We start from the raw sequence: 19,541 nt of genomic DNA, 5'->3' as shown, positions 1-19,541 counted from the left end.
TTTTACGGGCCTCCCCACTACAACCCACAGTGTCAAGGGGCTGATAAAATTTAGCTCAACGGCTGCCCATTATAAAATCAGGTGGGGTGTAGAACGGACGGCCAATTCAATCCCGTCAGTTTCCCACTAGGCCGCTTAGGGTAAAATTGTCCTCATTGTATCACTTAAATGTTCAAACTATGATCTCTGGACATATCCAACAATGAGAAAGTCAGATTGATTAGCTTATGGACACTTCAATGTAGGAATTATAAATTTTTTTACTTACACCTGAGCCAGCCGAATTCAGCACGTGTAACATTCTAGTTTCAGCCAAGGAATCATACAAATATTTAACAGTACAGATCACATCTTGGTCGAGCTGTGCCAATGTGAATTTATAGCAAAGACCTAATTGTATCTTGACTACATTTATTGACAGTCATCTTACTTTCGAAAGGTCATGTTAAAAATATCTGGAATTTGTAACTAATGAGTCACAAGGTTGCTATGGAAATCTGACTAGATTGTATTGCTGTAGTAACATGACTTGCTCATTGTGCTATTGGAAATTTCACAGAAGGCAGATGAACAAGAAAATGGAAGAAACACATAAGCAAAGACTGTTAGTTGTTTTTCTGCAGTAGTTTATCACTCTTACTGGTTTTGCTGGTGCATGGCTGTGGCTTTTTAAAGATTGGATGTTTGTATTTTTCGAAAAGTAACCTTTGTATTTCTGATCTACAGCTTGCTGCCACTTTCTAGACAAAGAGATGGAAATTTAGACATGGATAGGAAATTATTTTATGCTTGTTGTTGCCTATGGCATTGCACACAATTAAATAACTAAAGTCAAGTTACCACAAGGTGCTGGACCAGTTTATTTGTGCAATTTGAACTGTAAGAATTATTATCTGTTTTATGTGGGGAACATTCCTCAAAAATAAACACAACATTGGTCAAAGTTAGTTGTGCTTGAAAAACTAGTATTGTAATATTTCTCTGCATTGTACCAATGATAAAAAACTTTCTTCCAAAAACCTTACCTAAGAAGTGAATTTATCTCACTGAAATATCTCAGATGTAAGCAATGAGTCACTGCGATAGCATAGTACATTCAATAATCCTAGAAGATGCACTGGTGATGAAATGTTATTTTAACCACTGGGTCCACCTCGGGCAGAACATGTGGGTAAAAAAAGAGAAAGTGAATGTTGTCTGAAGAAAACCCAATGATAAATAAAAAGTATCCTTTTCTGCAGGTATTCTTAAAATCAGCGGTGTTACCGATATTCCACATAAGTTGGTGTTTAAACATTTCTAGCTATAGGGAGCACCTAAGGGGAGATTTTTCTTGGTCAGCATCCAGGTACACATGATTGCCTTGTGAAGACCCAAGAAAATTCCCTCTTTACATACTGTGGTGTTTGGCAACTTCCATTTATGGTGTATACTGTGAAAGACATGAGGTAAACGTGTTTTTTAATACAAGAGATTCTATGATAAAGTTAATGATAAATCTTCTCTTAGCTTCTGCTGCTTGGGTGGAAATAGTACTAGTATCTCAAGTCACTCCTCTTAACTATAGTTTCACATCTCTAGCATCGTCCTGGTAAATCTAAATTGTATACCCTCTAGGACAGTCAAACTGCACACAATGCTGTAACTGAGTCCTTGTACTCATTTGTCATTACCTCTTTACTTTTGTATTTGATGTCAATATTTTTAAAACCCAAAATGTTAATGGCTAAATCCTTTCTTCACTCCACAGTGAATGTCTGTAGCAAACAATCCCATCATGTCTCAAATTTACTAATATTTCAATGAAAAATTAGTGGAGGTATTTTCGTTCTGAGCTCAGGCTATTACAGAGATTTAATACAGAGGGGACACAGATTTAAGGCAATTGGCAAAGAGCAGATGAGGAGAATTATTTTTACACAGCGAGTTGTTGTGATCTGGAATGCGCTGCCTGAAAGGATGGTGGAAGCAGATTCAATAGTGACATTCAATAGGGAATTGGATAAATACTTGAAAGGGGAAATCAAATACAGGGCTATGGGGGAAGGGCAGGGGAGTGGAACTAATTGAATGGCTCTTTTCAAAGAGCCGGCACAGGAACAATGGGCCGAATGTCGTCCTTCTGTGCTGTATCATTCTTTGATTCATTGATTTCTAAAGTGTTGTAATATAAATTATTGGATTTTGTGGCAACACGTAAACTGCAACTATAGTCAAATTTACTATAGACATTTTTCATTTTATCTAGAAGTGTTGAATATAACACAGAAAATTGCTACATAAGATTTGCATCTTCTGCTAAATAATTGATTGAATAGACTTCACTGCATGCTCACTCCAATTTCAGTCTCTTTGGATGAAGTAAACTCTGGTTGTGAATATTTTATGTTTGGTCACAATTTATGCTGTGAGTCTTGGATTATTTAAAAGAAGTCATGAAACCTTGCATCCAAACGGCATAGTGGTAATGTTACTGGACCAGTAATCCAGAGACCCAGACTAATGCTTCAGAGAATTTTAACAGTGAGGCAGTGGCCCTGCCCACCAGCTAAAATGCCAAGAGAGAGACAACCTCCAGTGGGTCTGGAAGCCACGCTGCATTTTTGCACGGCCTAGGCCCTTATTTGACTTCAGTTGGGGTTTCCACCCCTCTGAGGCAGGATATCCCACTTCCAAGAGCTGGCAGCTCTTCAGTCCCAGCAGCACCACTGGGAGCGATGGCCACTGCTGGGACTGCATCCAGCAAGAAGAGGTTGATGGATGCAATAGCTTCCAAAAGGGAGTCGGGCCTCGCCAGGGGCGATCGGCTAGGCTCCAGAGAAGGGTGAGGGGGTTGTTTTGGGGGTGGGGGGGAGTGGCCCGTGCTGCTGAAGGCATCCTCCTTGGGGCACAGGGTGCTCAATGAGGAAGGCACCCCACCCCCAGCCCACAAGGAGACAACCTGCTATTATTTGGCAGTCTCCTCAGATGTTGGTGCCCATCTGCCACTGGTGAAAAAACAGTGGGGAAGGACTAAAAGATTGATAAGGAAGGTAAAATTAGAGTATGAGCGAAAGCTAGCTAGAAATATCAAGACAGATAGAAAGAGTTTCTATAGCTATTTAAAAAAGAAAAGTTAACAAAGTGAGCGTTGGTCCTATAAAAAGTGAGTCTGGGGAATTAATAATGGATAATAAGGAGATGGCAGATGAATTGAACAGATATTTTGCATCTATCTTCACTATTGAGGATACAAGTAACATCCCAGCATTGCCTGTAAGTCAGGAAATGGAAGGGAGGGGGGAACTCAAGAAAATTACAATCACCAGGTAAGTGGTAATGAACAAATTGTTGGAGCTGCGAGCTGACAAGTCCCCGAGTCCTGATGGACTTGATCCTAGGGTGTTAAAAGAAGTGGATAGTGAGAGAGTTAGTTTTAATTTTTCAAAATTCCCTAGATTCGGGGAAGGTTCCTTTAGATTGGAAAATAGCAAATGGAATTCCTTTATTCAAAAAGGGAAGAAGACAGAAAGCAGGAAACTACAGGCCAGTTAGCTTAACATCTGTCTTAGGGAAAATGTTAGAAGCTATTATTGAAGATGTTACAGCAGGGCATTTAGAAAAATTCAAGATAATCAGGCAGAGTCAACATGGTTTTGTGAAAGGGAAATCATGTTTAAGCAATTTATTGGAGTTCTTTGAGGGAGTTACATGTGCTGTGGATAAAGGAGACTGGCGGATGTATTGTACTTAGATTTCCATAAGACATTTGATAAGGTACCACATCAAAGGTTATTGCAGAAAATAAAAGCTCATTGTGTAGGTGGTAACATATCGGCATGGATAGAAGATTGGCGAGCTACCAGGAAACAGAGAGTAGGCATAAATGGGTCATTTTCTGGTTGGCAAGATGTAATGCTTGGTGTACCACAGGGATCAGTGCTGGGACCTCAACTTTTTACAATTTATATAAATGATTTAGATGAAGAGACCGAAGATATGGTTGCTAAATTTGCTGGTGACACAAAGATTGATAGGAAAGTAACTTGTGAAGAGGACATGAGGAGGCTACAAAGGGATAAAGATAGGTTAAGTGAGTGGGCAAAGACCTGGCAAATGGAGTATAATGTGGGAAAGTGTGAAATTGTCCACTTTAGCTGGAAGAATAATATTATCGAAATGGTGAGAGATTACAGAGCTCTGAGATGCAGAGGGATCTGGGTGTCCTACTGCATGAATTGCAAAAGGTTAGTCTGCAGGTACAGCACATAATTAGGAAAGCTAATAGAATGTTATCGTTTATCATGAGGGGGAATTGAATACAAAAGTAGGGAGGTTATGCTTCAGCTATATGGGGCTTTGGTGAAACTGCATCTGGAATACTGTGTACAGTACTGGTCTCCTTACTTAAGAAAGGATGTAAATGCACTGGAGGCAGTACAGAGAAGGTTTACTAGACTAATACCTGGAATGTGTGGCCTGTCTTACGAGGAAAAATTGAACAGCCTAGGCTTGTATCTGCTGGAATTTAGAAGAATAAGAGGTGACTTGATTTGAAACATATAAGATCCTGAGGGGTCTTGACATGGTGGATGTGGAAAGGATGTTTCCCCTTGTGGGAGAATCTCAAACTAGGTATCACTATTTAAAAATAAGGGGTCACCCATTTAAAACAGAGATGAGGAGAATTTTTTCTCTCAGAGGGTCGTAAGTCTTTGGAATTCTCTTCCTGAAAAGGCACTGGAAGCAGGGTCTTTGAATATTTTTAAGGCAGTGGTAGGTAGATTCTTGATAAGCAAGGAGGTGGAAGGTTATCGGGGGTAGGTGGAAATGTGGTGTAATCAGTTCAGCCATGAACTTATTGAATGGCAGAGCAGGCTCGAGAGGCCGAGTGGCCTACTCCAGCTCCGAATTCGTATGTTGTATGTTCGTAAAAAACCCAGCGGTGGCAGGAAGAGGCCCTTCAGTAGTAATTAATTGGCCACTTAAGGGTCTCAGTTGGTCTGGGGCGGGTGGGCTGTTTGCCACCTCTTCCTTGCTGATAAAATAGCAGCGGAGGTGTGTAGGCAAGGGGCATGGCACCCCCTCATCTGCCACATGATTTTACGGCCCCTTCCGGGGTGCAGGGGTGGTGGTGTTAGTGTTAAGTTCCCACCATGGCAGCTGGTGGAATTTAAATCCAATTAATTAATATATTTAGCTAATATCTGTAATGGTGACTATGAAACTACGTAAAAACTCATCTGGTTCACTAATGTCCTTTTAGGGAAGGAAATCTGCCATCTTTACCCGGTCGGGTCTACATGTGACTCCAGACCCATAGCACTGTGGTTGACTGTTTACTGCCCTCTGCAATAGCCTAGCAAGCCACTCAGTTGTCGAGGGCAATTATGGATGGGCAACAAATGCTGGCCTTGCCAGTGACACACACATCCCATTGAAAGAATTTTAAAAATACAGTTAGAGGGAGTTGCCCTGGGAGTTCTGAACATTGACTGCAACCCCATGAATTCTCATGGCATCAGGTCAAACATGGGCAAGGAAACTTCCTGCTAATTACCACCGACCGCCATCCCTTAGCTGATGAATCAGTGCTCTTCCATGTTGAACACTACTTGGAAGAAGCACTGAGGTAGCAAGGGCACAGAATGTACTGTGGGTAGGGAACCTCAATGTCTGTCACCAACAGTGGCTTGGTAACATCACTACTGACTGAGCTGGCCTAATCCTGAAGGATATATCTGCCAGACTGGGCCTGTAGTAGGTGGTGAGAGAACCCTCATCAAAGAGGGAAAACCTATTTGACCTCACCCTTCTGTCACAGATGCATCTGTCCTTGACAGTATCAGTAGGAGTGATCACAGTCCTTGTGGAGACAAAGTCCCATCTTCACTCTGAGGATACCCTGCATCCTGTTATGTGGTGCTACCACTGTGCTAAATGTGGTGGATTCAGAATTGATTTAGTAGCTCAAAACTGGCCATTAATGAGGCGCTATAGGCCATCAGCAGCAGCAGAATTGTATTCAACCATAATCTGTAAACTCATGGCCTAGCATATCCCTCACTCTACCATTACCATCAACAGGGGATTAACCCTGGTTCAATGTTCAGGAGAGCATGCCAGGAGCAGCACCAAGCATATCTAAAAATGAGGTGCCAACCTGGTGAAGCTAAAACACTGGTCTACATGGATGCTAAAAGGCAGAAACAGCATGTGATAGACAGAACAATGCGGTCCCACAACCAACGGATCAAAGCTCTGCAGTCCTGCCATATCCAGTCATGGATGGTGCTGGACAGTTAAACAACTAACGAGAGGAGGAGGTTCCACAAACATCCCCATCCTCAGTGACAGGGAGTCCAGGATGTTAGTGCGAAAGATAAGGCTGAAGTGCTTGCAATTATCTTCAGCCAGAAATGCCAAGTTGATCCATCTCAGCCTCCTTCTGAGATCCCTAGCATCATAGATGCTCATCTTCAGCCAATTCGATTCATTCCATGTGATATCAAGAAATGATGGAAGACATTGGATACAGCAAAGGCTATGCGTTCTGACAACATCCCAGATGTAGTACTGAGGACTTGTGTTGCTGAGCTAGCCACACTGGCATCTTCCTGACAATGTGGAAAATTGCCCGGGTATGCCCTATACACAAAAAGCTGGACAAATCCAATCTAGCCAATTACCACCCCATCAGTCTACTGTCAATCATCGGCAAAGTGATGGAAGGTGTCATCAATAATGCTATCAAGTGGCACTTACTCAGCAATAACCTGTTCACTGATGTTCAGTTGGGTTCCGACAGGGCCACTCGGCTCCAGACCTCATTACAGCCTTGGTCCAAACATGGAGAAAAGAGCTGAATTCTGGAAGTGAGGTGGGAGTAATTGCCCTTGACATCAAGGCAGCATTTGACCAAGTGTGGCATCAAGGAGCCCTAGCAAAATTGAAGTTAGTGGAAATTGGGGGAGAACTTTCCACTGGTTGGAGTCATACCTAACACAAAGAAAGATGCTTGCGATTGTTGAAGGCCAATCATTTCAGACCCAGGATGCTGCTGCAAGAGTTCCTCAGGGTAGTGTCCTAGGCCCAACCATCTTCAACTTATTCATCAATGACATTCCCTCCACCATCCGGTCAGAAGTGGGGATGGTCGCTGATGATTTCACAATGTTCAGCACCATTCGCGACTCCTCAGATACTGAAGCAGTCCGTGCCCACATGCAGCAAAACCTGGACAACATTTAGGCTTTGTCTGATAAGTGGCAAGTAATATTCATGCCACACAAGTGCCAGGCAATGACCATCTCCAACAAGAGAGAATCTAACCATCTCCCCTTGATATTCAACGGTATTACCATAACTGAATCCCCGACCATCAACATCCTGGGGGTTGCCATTGATCAGAAACTGAACTGGAGTAGCCATATAAATACCATGGCTACAAGAGCAGGTCAAGACTGGGAACTCTGCAGCAAGTAACTCACCTCCTGATTTTCCAAAGCCTGTTCACCATGTACAAGCCACAAGTCAGGAATGCAATGGAATGATCCCCATTTGCGTGGATGAGTGCAGCTCCAACAACACTCGAGAAGCTTGCCACTATCCAGGATAAAGCAGCCCACTTGATTGGCACCTGATCCACTACCTTAAACATTCACTTTCTCCACCATCGGTGCACAGTGTTAGCAATGTGTACCATCCACAACAGGGGTGTCCAACCTTTTCACATGGGGGAGCCACATTACAATTTTAGTCCCAGGGGGCTAGTGAGAAAATTTCAGAAAGATAAAGGCATTAAAAAATTATCTTACTATTAATCAAAAAAACAACAAACTTGCATTTTTGTGAAGAAATGAGACTAATGTATTGACTTACTTTCTCTTCACTGTGTTGAACACTGATTTAGTGGCATACCTGGCATTGTTTTTGCTTGCATATATAGTCAGTCTCTGTCTGCACCCTTGATGTAACGATGCAGAGTATTCCAGATAGATGTTCATCTGTCTCAGTCTCTCTCTCTTTCCTCCTTTCTTTCTGTCTCTCTCTCTCTCTGCCCCTCCCCCTCTCTGTCTCTCTCTCCTCTGTCTCCCTTTCTCCTCTCTCTCCCTCTCAGCCCCATCTCCCTCTCAGTCTCCCTCTCGCCCCCCGCTCTCTCTCTCTGTCTCTCTCCCCCTCTCCATCTGTCTCTCTCCCCCTCTCCATCTGTCTCTCTCCCCCTCTCCGTCTGTCTCTCTCCCCCTCTCTGTCTGTCTCTCTCCCCCTCTCTGTTTGTCTCTCTCCACCTCTCCGTCTCTCTCCGTCTCTCTCCCTCCCCCTCTTCATCTCTCTCTCTCTGTCTCTCTCTCTCCCTGTTCTCTCCGTCTCCGTCTCTCTCCCTGCTCTCTCTGTCTGTCTTTCTCCCCGCTGTCTCTTTCCCTACTCTCTGTCTCTCTCTCTCCCTCCCAACATCTTGCTCCCTTCGCTCCGCTCCCCACTTCCTGCTCCCCGTCTGTGCACTCACGGTAAATGTGGATAATAGCAACAGACTGTAAATGCCGCCTTTCCGCTGGGTGGAACCATGTGTGGGGGTGGGGTCCTAACAAACCTATAACTGCCCACCGGGGTGCCTGATATTCCGTCAGTTTACATCCGCAGCCAGATGGAAACCTTTGGAGGTCTGGACGCTGGCCCGCGGGCCATATGTTGGACAACCATGATCTACAAGTTGCACTGCAGCAACTCGCCAAGCTTCCGTCTACAGCACCTTCCAAACCCGCGACTTCTACCACCTAGAAGGAGAAGGGCAGAGGATGCATGGGAACACCACTACCTGCAGGTTCCCCTCCAAGTCACACATCATCCTGACTTGGAACTATATCATCATTTCTTCACTTTCGCTGAATCAAAGTCCTGGAACTCCCTCCTTAACAGCACTGTGGGCATACCCACACCAGAGGGACTGCAGCGGTTCAAAAAGGCAGCTTACCACCACCTTCTCGAGGGCAATTAGAGATGGGCAATAAATGCTGACCTTGCCAGTGATGCTTACATCCCATGAATGAATTAAAAAAAAGATGAAGACAGTGTCTCCAGCTGCAGCTACTCGAAATCCACTTCGGATCTGGAGCAGCAGCTAGAGACACTGTGGAGCATCCGCCAGGCTGAGATCATCGTGGATAGCGCATACAGGGAGGTGGTCACACCATAGGTAAAGACTGCTCAGGCAGAAAGGGAATGGCTGACCGCCAGGAAGAGTAGAAAAACTAGGCAGGTAGTGCAGGAGTCCCCTGGGTCCATCTCCCTATCCAACAGATTTTCCACTTTGGAAACTGTTGAGGTAATTAGCTTCTCAGGGGAATGCAGCAAGAGCCAAGTCTGTGACACCACGGGTGGCTCAGCTGCACAGGAGGGGAGGAAAAGGACTGGGAGAGCTATAGTGATAGGGGTTTCTATCGTAAGGGATACAGATAGGCGTTTCTGTGGCCACAAACGTGACTCAAGGATGGTATGTTGCCTCCCTGGTGCTAGGGTCAAGGATGTCACAGAGTGGCTGCAGGACTATTGAAGTTGGAGGGTGAACAGTCAGAGGTCATGGTACACAGTGGTACCAACGACATAGGTAGAAAGAGGGATAAAGCCCTGCAACAAGAATTTAGGGAGCTAGGTAGCAGATTAAAAAGCAGGACCTGAAAGGTTGTAATCTCTGGATTACTCCCGGTGCCATGTGCCAGTGAGTATAGGAATCGGAGGATAGAACAGATGAATGCATAGCTAAGGAGATGGAGCAGGAGGGAGGGCTTTAGTTTCCTGGATCACTGGGTCTGTTTCTGGCAAAGGTGGGACCTGTACAAGTTGAATGGGTTGCACCTGACCCGGAATAGGACCAACATCCTTGCTGGGAGGTTTGCTAGTGCTGTTGAGGGGGAGGGGTTCAACTAATTTAGCAGGCGGATGGGATACAGAGTGGAGGTACAGTAGGGGGTGATGCACAGTCAAATATAGAAGAGAAACTGAGTCAGTCTGGAAGGCAGAGCAAACATAGATCTGTTAAGGCACAACTGAATAATGCAAGGCTGGATTGCATCTATTTTAATGCAAGGAGTCTTCCTAGTAAGGCAGATGAATTGAGGGTGTTGATTAACACATGAGAATATGATATTATTGCTATCACAGAGACATGGTTGAGGGAGGGGCAGAACTGGCAGCTCAATATTCCAGGGTATAGAATCTTCAGGTGTGAGAGGGGAGGGTGTAAAAGAGGAGGCAGCATTGCACTGTTGATCAAGGAGTCAATTACTGCGAGGGATAATGTCTTAGAAGGTTCCTCAGATGAGGCCATATGGGTAGAATTTAAAAACAAAAAGGGGGCAATCACTTGGCCGGGAGTGTACAATAGACCTCCAAACAGTCAGAGAGATAGAGGAGCAGATATGTAGGCAAATCTCAGAGAGGTGTAAAAATAATAGGGTAATAATAGTAGGGGATTTCAACTTTCCCAATATCAACTGGGATAGTCTTAGTGCAAAAGGCTTAAAGGTGGCAGAATTCTTTAAAATGCATACAGGAGAGCTTTTTGAGCCAGCACGTAGAAAGTCCTACAAGAGAAGGGGCAGTGCTAGACCTAATCCTAGGGAATGAAGCCAGACAAGTGGTAGAAGTGTCAGTGAGGGAGCATTTCGGGGATAGTGACCATAACTCTGTAAGATTTAAGGTAGTTATGGAAAAGAACAAAGCTGGACCGGAAATAAAGGTACTGAATTGGGGGAAGGCCGATTTCAATATGATAAAACAGGATCTGGCCAAAGTGGACTGGAAGCAGCTACTTGTAGGAAAGTCTACATCAGAGCAGCGGGAGTCATTCAAAGAGGAAACAGTGAGAGTTTAGAGCCAACACGTTCCCGTTAAGGTGAAGGGAAGGACCAGCAAGTCCAGGGAACCTTGGATGTCAAGGGATATAGAGGATTGGACAAGGAAAAAAAAAGGAGGCTTATGGCAGATTCAGAGGGTTGAAAACAGCAGAGGCACGAGAGGAGTATAGAAAGTGTCGGGGGGGTACTTAAAAAAGTAATTAGGAGAGCGAAGAGGGGACATGAAAAAACACTGGCGGGCAAGATAGAGGAATATCCCAAGGTGTTTTATAAGTATATTAAGGGCAAGTGGATAACCAGGGAAAGAGTAGGGACCAAAGTGGCAATCTGTGTGTGGAGCCTGAGGACATAGGTGAGGTTTTAAATGATTACTTTTCATCTGTGTTCACTATGGAGTAGGACGATGTAGGTGTAGAGATCAGGGAAGGGGATTGTGATATACTTTGAACATATTAGCATTGAAAGGGAGGAAGTATTAGCTGTTTTTGTGGGCTTAAAAGTGGATAAATCCCCAGGCCCAGATGAGATGTATCCCAGTCTGTTATGTGAGGCAAGGAAGGAGATAGCAGGGACTCTGACACAAATTTTCAAATCCTCTCTGGCCACAGGAGAGGTACCATAGGACTGGAGGACAGCGAATGTGGTACCATCATTCAAGAAGGGTAGCAGGGATAAACCAAATAATTACAGGCCGGTGAGTCTAACATCAGTGCTAGGGAAACTATTGGGAAAAATTCTGTGGGATAGGTTTAATCTCCACTTGGAGAGGCAGGGATTAATCAGGGATAGTCAGCTTGGCTTTGTCAGGGGGAGATCATGATTGAATTTTTCGAGGAGGTGACTAGATGTGTAAATGAGGGTAAAGCAATTGATGTAGTCTACATGGACTTCAGTAAGGCTTTTGATAAGGTCCCGTGTGGGAGATTGGTTAAGAAGCTAAGAGCCCATGGGATCCAGGGCAATTTGGCAAATTGGATCCAAAATTGGCTTAGTAGCAGGAGGTAGAGAGTGATGGTCGAGGGTTGTTTTTGCAAGTGGAATCCTGTGACCAGTGGTGTACTGCAGGAATCGGTGCTGGGACCCTTACTGTTTGCTGTGTACATTAATGATTTAGACGTAAAATAGGAGGCATGATAAGTAAGTTCGCAAGTGACACGAAACTGGGTGGTGTCGTAAATAGTGAGGAGGAAAGCCTTAGATTACAGGACGATATAGATGGGCTGGTAAGATGGACGGAGCAGTGGCAAATGGAATTTAATCCTGAGACGTGTGAGGTGATGCATTTTGGGAGGACTAACAAAGCAAGGGAATATACAATGGATGGTAGGATCCTAGGAAGTACAGAGGGTCAGTAGACCTTGGTGTACTTGTCGATAGATCACTGAAGGCAGCAACACAGGTGGACAAGGTGGTTAGAAAGGCATATGGGATACTTGCCTTTATTAGCCGAGGCATAGCATCTTGGAGCAGGGAGGTTATGATGGAGCTGTATAAAATGCTAGTTAGGCCACAGCTGGAGTACTGTGTACAGTTCTGGTCACCACACTATAGGAAGGATGTGATTGCACTGGAGAGGGTGCAGAGGAGATTCACCAGGATGTTGCCTGGGCTGGAGCATTTCAGCTATGAAGAGAGACTGAAAAGGCTAGGGTTGTTTTCCTTGGAGCAGAGAAGGCTGAGGGGGGACCTGATTGAGGTATACAAAATTATGAGGGGCATTGATTGGTTACATAAGAAGAGACTTTTTCCCTTAGTGGAGGGGTCAGTGACCAGGGGCATAGATTTAAGGTAAAAGGGGCAGGAGGTTTCAAGGGGATTTGAGGAAAAGATTTTTCACCCAGAGGGTGGTTGGAATCTGGAACGCACTGCCTGAAGAGGTGGTAGAGGCAGGAACCCTCACAACATTTAAGAAGTATTTAGATGAGCACTTGAAACACCATAGCATACAAGGCTACGGGCCAAGTGCTGGAAAATGGGATTAGAATAGATAGGTGCTTGATGGTCGGCACAGAGAGGATGGGCCGAAGGGCCTGTTTCTGTGCTGTATAACTCTGACTCTATGAGATGGGACAGGGGCATGGGGGGAAGGTACATTTTATGAATTAACACTTCTGACACAGAACTTTGAGCAATGGGACTGCATATTCGGAATTCAGGGTAGATACCAGAATATATCCTGTTGAAAAGCCAAGAAAGTTAGATCAGTTGCATCTAACTGGGTTTCAAGTCTGCAACTAATAACTCGTATAAAAGTCAGATGTACTTTCCATAATTTTAGTGGCTTGTACAATCACCTTGATCAGTAAAATTGGGTGTCATAAGCTATAATACTTCAGTTTAGAAACACTTTATTTAGAGATACAGCACTGAAACAGGCCCTTCGGCCCACCGAGTCTGTGCAGACCAACAACCACCCATTTATACTACCCCTACAGTAATCCCATGTTCCCTACCACCTACCTACACTCGGGGCAATTTACAATGGCCAATTTATCTATCACCTGCAAGTCTTTGACTGTGGGAGGAAACCAGAGCACCCGGCGAAAACCCACGCGGTCACAGGGAGAACTTGCAAACTCCGCACAGGCAGTACCCAGAATTGGACCCAGGTCCCTGGAACTGTGAGGCTGCGGTGCTAACCACTGCGCCACTGTGCCGCCCCAACTTTGTAAAATGGTTTGTTCCAGTTGCAAATAAAAATAGCACATATTTCTGAATATGCTTTGTCATTGTTCGAAAATGCAAAGGACAGCTGCATCTTTTCTTCAGAACAGTCTCTTCCCAAATTACGACACAGTGCACGTTGCACAGTTCATTTAACAGTCCTGCTTTTTTTTGCTTTTATTCAACTGGACAATAATGATTGATGTGTATCAGCAAGATTTAAAGGTATTGCATGATCGCATAAAGCTTATTTGTTGTCATTATTTGAAGCCGGAATTCCCCACATGCAGTCCTAATGAGCGAAGCTTTGTCCTGGGAATGCAATTTATGAAATTACCTCTTGTGCATAATCAGAAATTTCTGTTTGGAAGACAGATTTCCTTGTTGGTAGAGTTTAGTGATAGCTAATTTGATACTGTGTCACTCAACAGACTTGTGAGCAAAGTTATAGCTCATGGAATAAAAGTGACAGTAGAAATTTGATATGAAATGGGCTGAGTGACAGGAAACAGAGTAGTGGTTAATGGATGTTTTTCAGGCTGGAGGAAGATTTGTAGTGAAGTTTCCCAGGGGTCAGTGTTGGGACCCTCGCTCTTCCTGGTATATATTAATGACCTAGACCTTTTGTGTCCAGGACACAATTTCAAAATTTGAGGATGATCCGAAACTTGGAAGCATGGTGAACTGTGAGGAGGACATAGACAAGCTATTGGAATGGGCAGACAAGTGGTAGATGAAGTTAAATGCAAGTGTGAAGTGATTCATTTTGGTAGGAAGTACATGGAGAGACAATATAAAGTAAAGGGTACAATTCTAAAGAGGGTGCAGGAACAGAGGGATCTGGATGTATATGTGCATAAGTCATTGAAGGTGGCAGGACAGGTTGAGAGAGTGGTCAATAAAGCATACAGTATCCTAGGCTTTATCAATAGGGGCATAGAGTACAAGAGCAAGGAGATTATGTTGAACTTGTATAAGGCACTAATTCAGTCTCAGTTGGAGTATGGCGTCCAGTTCTCGGTGCTGCATTTAAGGAAAGATGTGAAAGCATTGGAAAGAATGCAGAAAAGATTCATGAGAATGGTTCCAGGGATGAGGAACTTCATTTCTGAAGATAGATTGGAGAAGTTGTGACTGTTTTCCTTGGAGAAGAGAAGGTTGTGTGGAGATTTAATAGAGGTATTAAAATTCATGAGGGGTCTGGACAGAGTAGATAGGGAAAAACTGTTCCCACTCATGGAAAGATCAAGAATGAGAGGACACAGATTTAAGGTAATTGGCAAACGAAGCAATGGTGACATGAGGAAAATCTTTTTCATGCAGCGAGTGGTTAAGGTCTGGAATGCACTCCCTGAGAATGAGGTGGATGCAGGTTCAATCAAGGCATTTGAAAGGGAATTAGTTAGTTACCTGAAAAGGAAGAATATACAGGGTTATGGGGAAAAGGCGGGGGAATGGCACTAAGTGAATTGCTCACTCGGAGAGCTGGTGCAAACGCAATGGGCCGAATGGCCTCCTTCTATACTGTAAAAATTCTGTGATTCTAAAGTAATGGAAAGATTTTATTCACTGTTGTTTTTAAGGAGCCCACTGCTGCAACAATATTGTTTCAGTTTTACTGTAAAAGGTCATAGCTATTCAATATTGATAAAGGTTTGAAAATGACTTGAAGTAAAAGGTAAGGAGTAATTTTCACTTTTGACGGGCTGAAAGCTGCTGTTAGTGGATCAGTCGCCTGTTATAAACCCTGTTCGATTTTCTTTTCCATTGAAGTCAAAAAGGCTTAGGATGATACCGTTTGCAATCTACATTTGGTAGATCAAAGCCATGTCAGAAAGTTTAAATCCTTTTGAGAAAATATAGCTTTCAGTTGAGTCAGAAACTCTGTGCTCACGCCTTCATATGTTATTACTTCAGAACAGGTTAACTGTCCAGTGATTGAATGGGCTGGATTTTACGGTGGGCGGATGGCAGCTGGCCACCAATGTAAAAGTCCATGGCGAACCTGCTTCCGGCTAGCCTGGGGATCCACGCATTTTACGGGTCCCCAGGCTTTAAGTGTTCTGAGGCGGGACTTCCACCCACTTGAGGGAGGATGTCCCGCCTCTTTGAGCTGCTGACCAATCAGCAGGCTGGCAGCTGTTAGTCCCAGCTGCACCACCGGGAGCGATGGCCACTGCTGGGACTGCAACCCAGCCGAGGACATGGAGCCAGGAGTCCAGGTAAGTTTGGGTTGCCTCACTGGGGGTAATTGGTCAGGCCCCGGCAAGGCAAGGGTGGTTGTTTGGGGGGGAAGAGGGCGTCTTGGGTCTTGGGGTGGTTGGAGAAGTGGGAGCGGCCCTCAATCGGGCACTCTGTGCTCGATTGTCAGGGCCCACCCCCACAGCGCAGAGAGGCCTACAGCTTTTCCCGGTGGCCTTTCCCGGCTCCAGGAGACTCGCTTGCCACGCGCAAAATCTGCGTGGTGGCGGGCGAAGGCCCTTAAGTGGCCGTTAATTGGCGACTTAAGGTCCTTGATTGGTCTGGGGCAGGTGGCCTGTTTTTCGCTGCCACCCCCACCCAACGTAAAGTGGGGCAGAGGCGGGAGTGGGTCGGGAAGGCCTCCCGGAGCCTCCCGCTCCATTTTATGTCACCCGCCCCCCACCCCCGCCATCATCCGGCTTGTTGGGGTGGCATAAAATTCTGGCCAATATGTCACCTTAATTTTTTAGATTGAATCAGAATTAAAGAGAAAGTCTGTCTATCATGCATTCTGGTCAACACTGAGTAGACAAAAACAGATGCAATTAAAATAAATAGGCTGATGAATCAATCAACAGAGCAGAATGAAAATGAGCTTAATTAATTTGATTTTTTCTGTATCTGTGCTTGATTTTTAAAAAAGCTTTACACAGTAACTAATTAATTAAATAGATTTCAGTGAGCTTGTTTTTTCCATTTTGGCTCAAATATAGATCAGTTTAGTAAAAAATAGAAATGCAGTGAAATTCAATCCCATCCCAGGAAAATCAGTAAAACTCATTGTTGTGATCTCTATCTTGAAATGGCCCAAAATGCGATAGTTGAATGTTGACAACCATGATGGATCACCATCAAATAATGGCATCTGCTCGCAGTGATTAGTAGGTGGAACTCAGCACTTAGCCAGATCTCTCTCATTGAGGGCTCTTTTGACCACCATTCTGTTTTATTGTCATGCTAATGCTATATTTCTGTTATAATGACAGAACTCTGCACACCACATCTGGTATAAGCTATTAAAATGGTCAAAAGAAGCTTCGTAGCGATGTGACATGAAAACAGTACAGACCAGAAAGGATCAGGGTTGATCACTGGTGGGAGTTCATTAGCTGATCTTACGCAGGGTAATTCTGGGTTCAACCGAAATTGGCTTCAGCATGCCCTGTTGGGGAAGGAAGAAGCTGGGTTCCCAATCCCAATTATTCAGCATCAATTCTGTTGGGTGAAAACAGGTTATGGCCTCCGCAGTCAAATAACCAACTGGCACATACTACCTACGCATGAGAAATGGCCACCACTGTCTGTGGAACCAAAAGTCTGCATAAGTTATGTTCAGGAGAGGTAGATAAAGGAAAAAAGAAAATCAAAGGAAAAAGTTAGAGGAATCAAAATCATCTCATTGTGTTCTAAAAGCTAAAAAAATTCTAAAGCAACAAACCTATGATCATCTCTTTATTATTTGGCCCATACAGTGTCACTGATAATTCCAGGTATGACTACCTCAAGTAGTCACAAGTGACATGAAATTAGTAAGGTTTCATATTCAAACATGTCCATGAAAACTTCAGCAAGTGAATAACACTGACCTTTGTGATAATGCTTTAATTCCTCCTGACCCGGATTGCTACATTTTGCTTTTAGAAACTTCACTCCTTTTTTACCCCTTTGCAGCATCTATGCCTTTCTTCTCATTTTGCTTGTGCAATCTTAGCTACTCATTTAAAAAAAATAGCTTTACCTCCCTCCAAACTCAGGGGAGGGGTCAGAATGGCTTTACATATGCTGCACTGCATGTGCTCTTGGAACTGTTAAGAAATCTGTTTAACTAAAAGGAGCCTGACTATGTCTTTAAAAGCTTAATTTCTTTTTAATATTTTATTTCTTGTTCAATTTCTACTACCTATCTATATGTTTCATATCGATTCACTTAATTCGTTATTCACTTAACGGATTTGTGAAATGTATACTTAAGTAATATTTTAAATGAACGCTGCTTGCAAAATTTTGTGAAAGTGCAGGATATTTATGAACTGCATTTATTGTGGAGGTGGTATCCAATTGTTTAAATTATGCTGAAAAGTTAAATTAAATATTGAAATTCAATGTGAACCCCCCCATGTTAATCCAATAATGTTCCTGCACTATTCACTGGGGATGAGCGTTTGAATTTTGGCTTTGACTTTGGAAGATGAAAGTTTGCCTGTTCATAAAGGCAAAGTCAAAGAACAATCCTGACAGCCCAGAACAGTGTGCCACCTTCTGTTGATAAACCAAAGAACAGAAGCACATTCCCTCATTAAACCTCTACTCATCACATGCATATGTATCACTAGACTGGCAAGGAATATGCACATAAACCCATAACAAGACCAACAGAGACCAGGCCTGTGCATATTGCTTCAACTTCCACACCACACTAATACTCAAGATTGCTATCAAATATAGATAGATAGGGCTGAATTTTATTCTCTTGTCGCTGGGAGCGGCGAGGGGCGAAAAAAATGGCAGCCCACATGCATGGCCCGCGCACTGCCATGCCACTGCGATCTAGCGCACGGCGACTCATTTACATATGCAGGGCGGTCCAGCCCTCGCCCCCCACCAATCCTGTGGTGGGGGTGGGCTCTGCAACGCCGGCAACACCATCAGCTGCCGCTGCGCAGCCGCTAGCGCCATTTTTAAAGGGCTGCCAGACCTGCACAGTGAGTACAAAGTACAACCCCGGACACCCCCCCCCCCCACCCCCCACACTACACTGTACATAAATGTGTGTCCCCTTTGCTCCCTCTCCACACTGCAAATGCAGAGTTGACCCCATCCCCCTCCCCACTACACTAAAAATCCTAAGTTCCCCCCTTCCCTACCTCAGTAGCACCAGCTTTCCCGATCGGGAAAGTGAAGGCGCATGAGTGCCAGGTGTCATGGGCAGCCGTTAAGATCGCAGGGAATGGTATGTTAATTTATTCATGTCCTTTATTACAATATTTAAAGTTAGGTACCATCGCCGAGCGGCAGTTGGGCCGCCACGGAGCCTCACCGCCGCCGGGAAGTTTTGGCCTGGCAATCCCAGCATCTGGCTCCGTGGCTTGCAGCTGCTGCTATGATCTTCCAGCCCCTCACGCCACGGAGCATGACATCAGGAACTCATCAGAATTTAGCCCATAACCACCACAGGACTATAGAAAACTAAATGTGTCCCTGTTGACCTCCCTCTTGTTTCCCCCCCCCCCCCCCCCCTCCCAAAACTACTGGGAAAATTGAAATACATACTTATCTGTGAGATCATTCTAAATCTAACGTGTGCTGGTAACCAACCCGCTCCCCCCAAAAACCACCTCAAATGCAAACAAATATATTGATTACAGGACCATCAAGAATCAGACAGTCCTTGTGAGGTCACTAAAGATTAGAGCTGTACTCTTCATTAAGGAATATAGAACTATCACCTGTTCCTCAACGAGTCGACCAGGAAACAAGTCTTCAAAAAAAGTCTTCAATTGACTTAAGTACATTTAGTGCTATTATTTGGACCGCAACTACCAAATTTAAAAGGAACAAGACCTGGAAAAATCATGCCTTTGTGAATAAATTCAAATATTAAATTCTGACTGCTTTGGGTTTTCAGTTTGGTTGAGCGCTCATCCCTATCATTCACAGAAGGTTGCTTATCAGTAAGGTTTCACTTCGCAGCAGTTTGAATTACAGGAATTGAAAGCTCCTGTTATTTGCTTGCAAACAGTATAATACCACACTGCATTGCCAATGATTTCATTTCTTACACCATGACTCTTCTTTTCTTAATTC

The 19,541-nt window shown here is 44.2% G+C and overlaps 1 protein-coding gene across 2 annotated transcripts in view; it reads left to right on the top strand.

Moving 5' to 3' along the window:
- Window positions 1-19,541, top strand: part of ank2b (ankyrin 2b, neuronal) — an 802,067-nt gene that overhangs the window by 82,204 nt on the left and 700,322 nt on the right. The window lies entirely within an intron of this gene.

Source organism: Heterodontus francisci, chromosome 1, assembly GCF_036365525.1.
Source record: "Heterodontus francisci isolate sHetFra1 chromosome 1, sHetFra1.hap1, whole genome shotgun sequence".
Taxonomy (NCBI): domain Eukaryota; kingdom Metazoa; phylum Chordata; class Chondrichthyes; order Heterodontiformes; family Heterodontidae; genus Heterodontus; species Heterodontus francisci.
The sequence above is the reverse complement of the archived record's forward strand: the minus strand, read 5'-3'. Positions and strand labels throughout refer to the sequence as shown.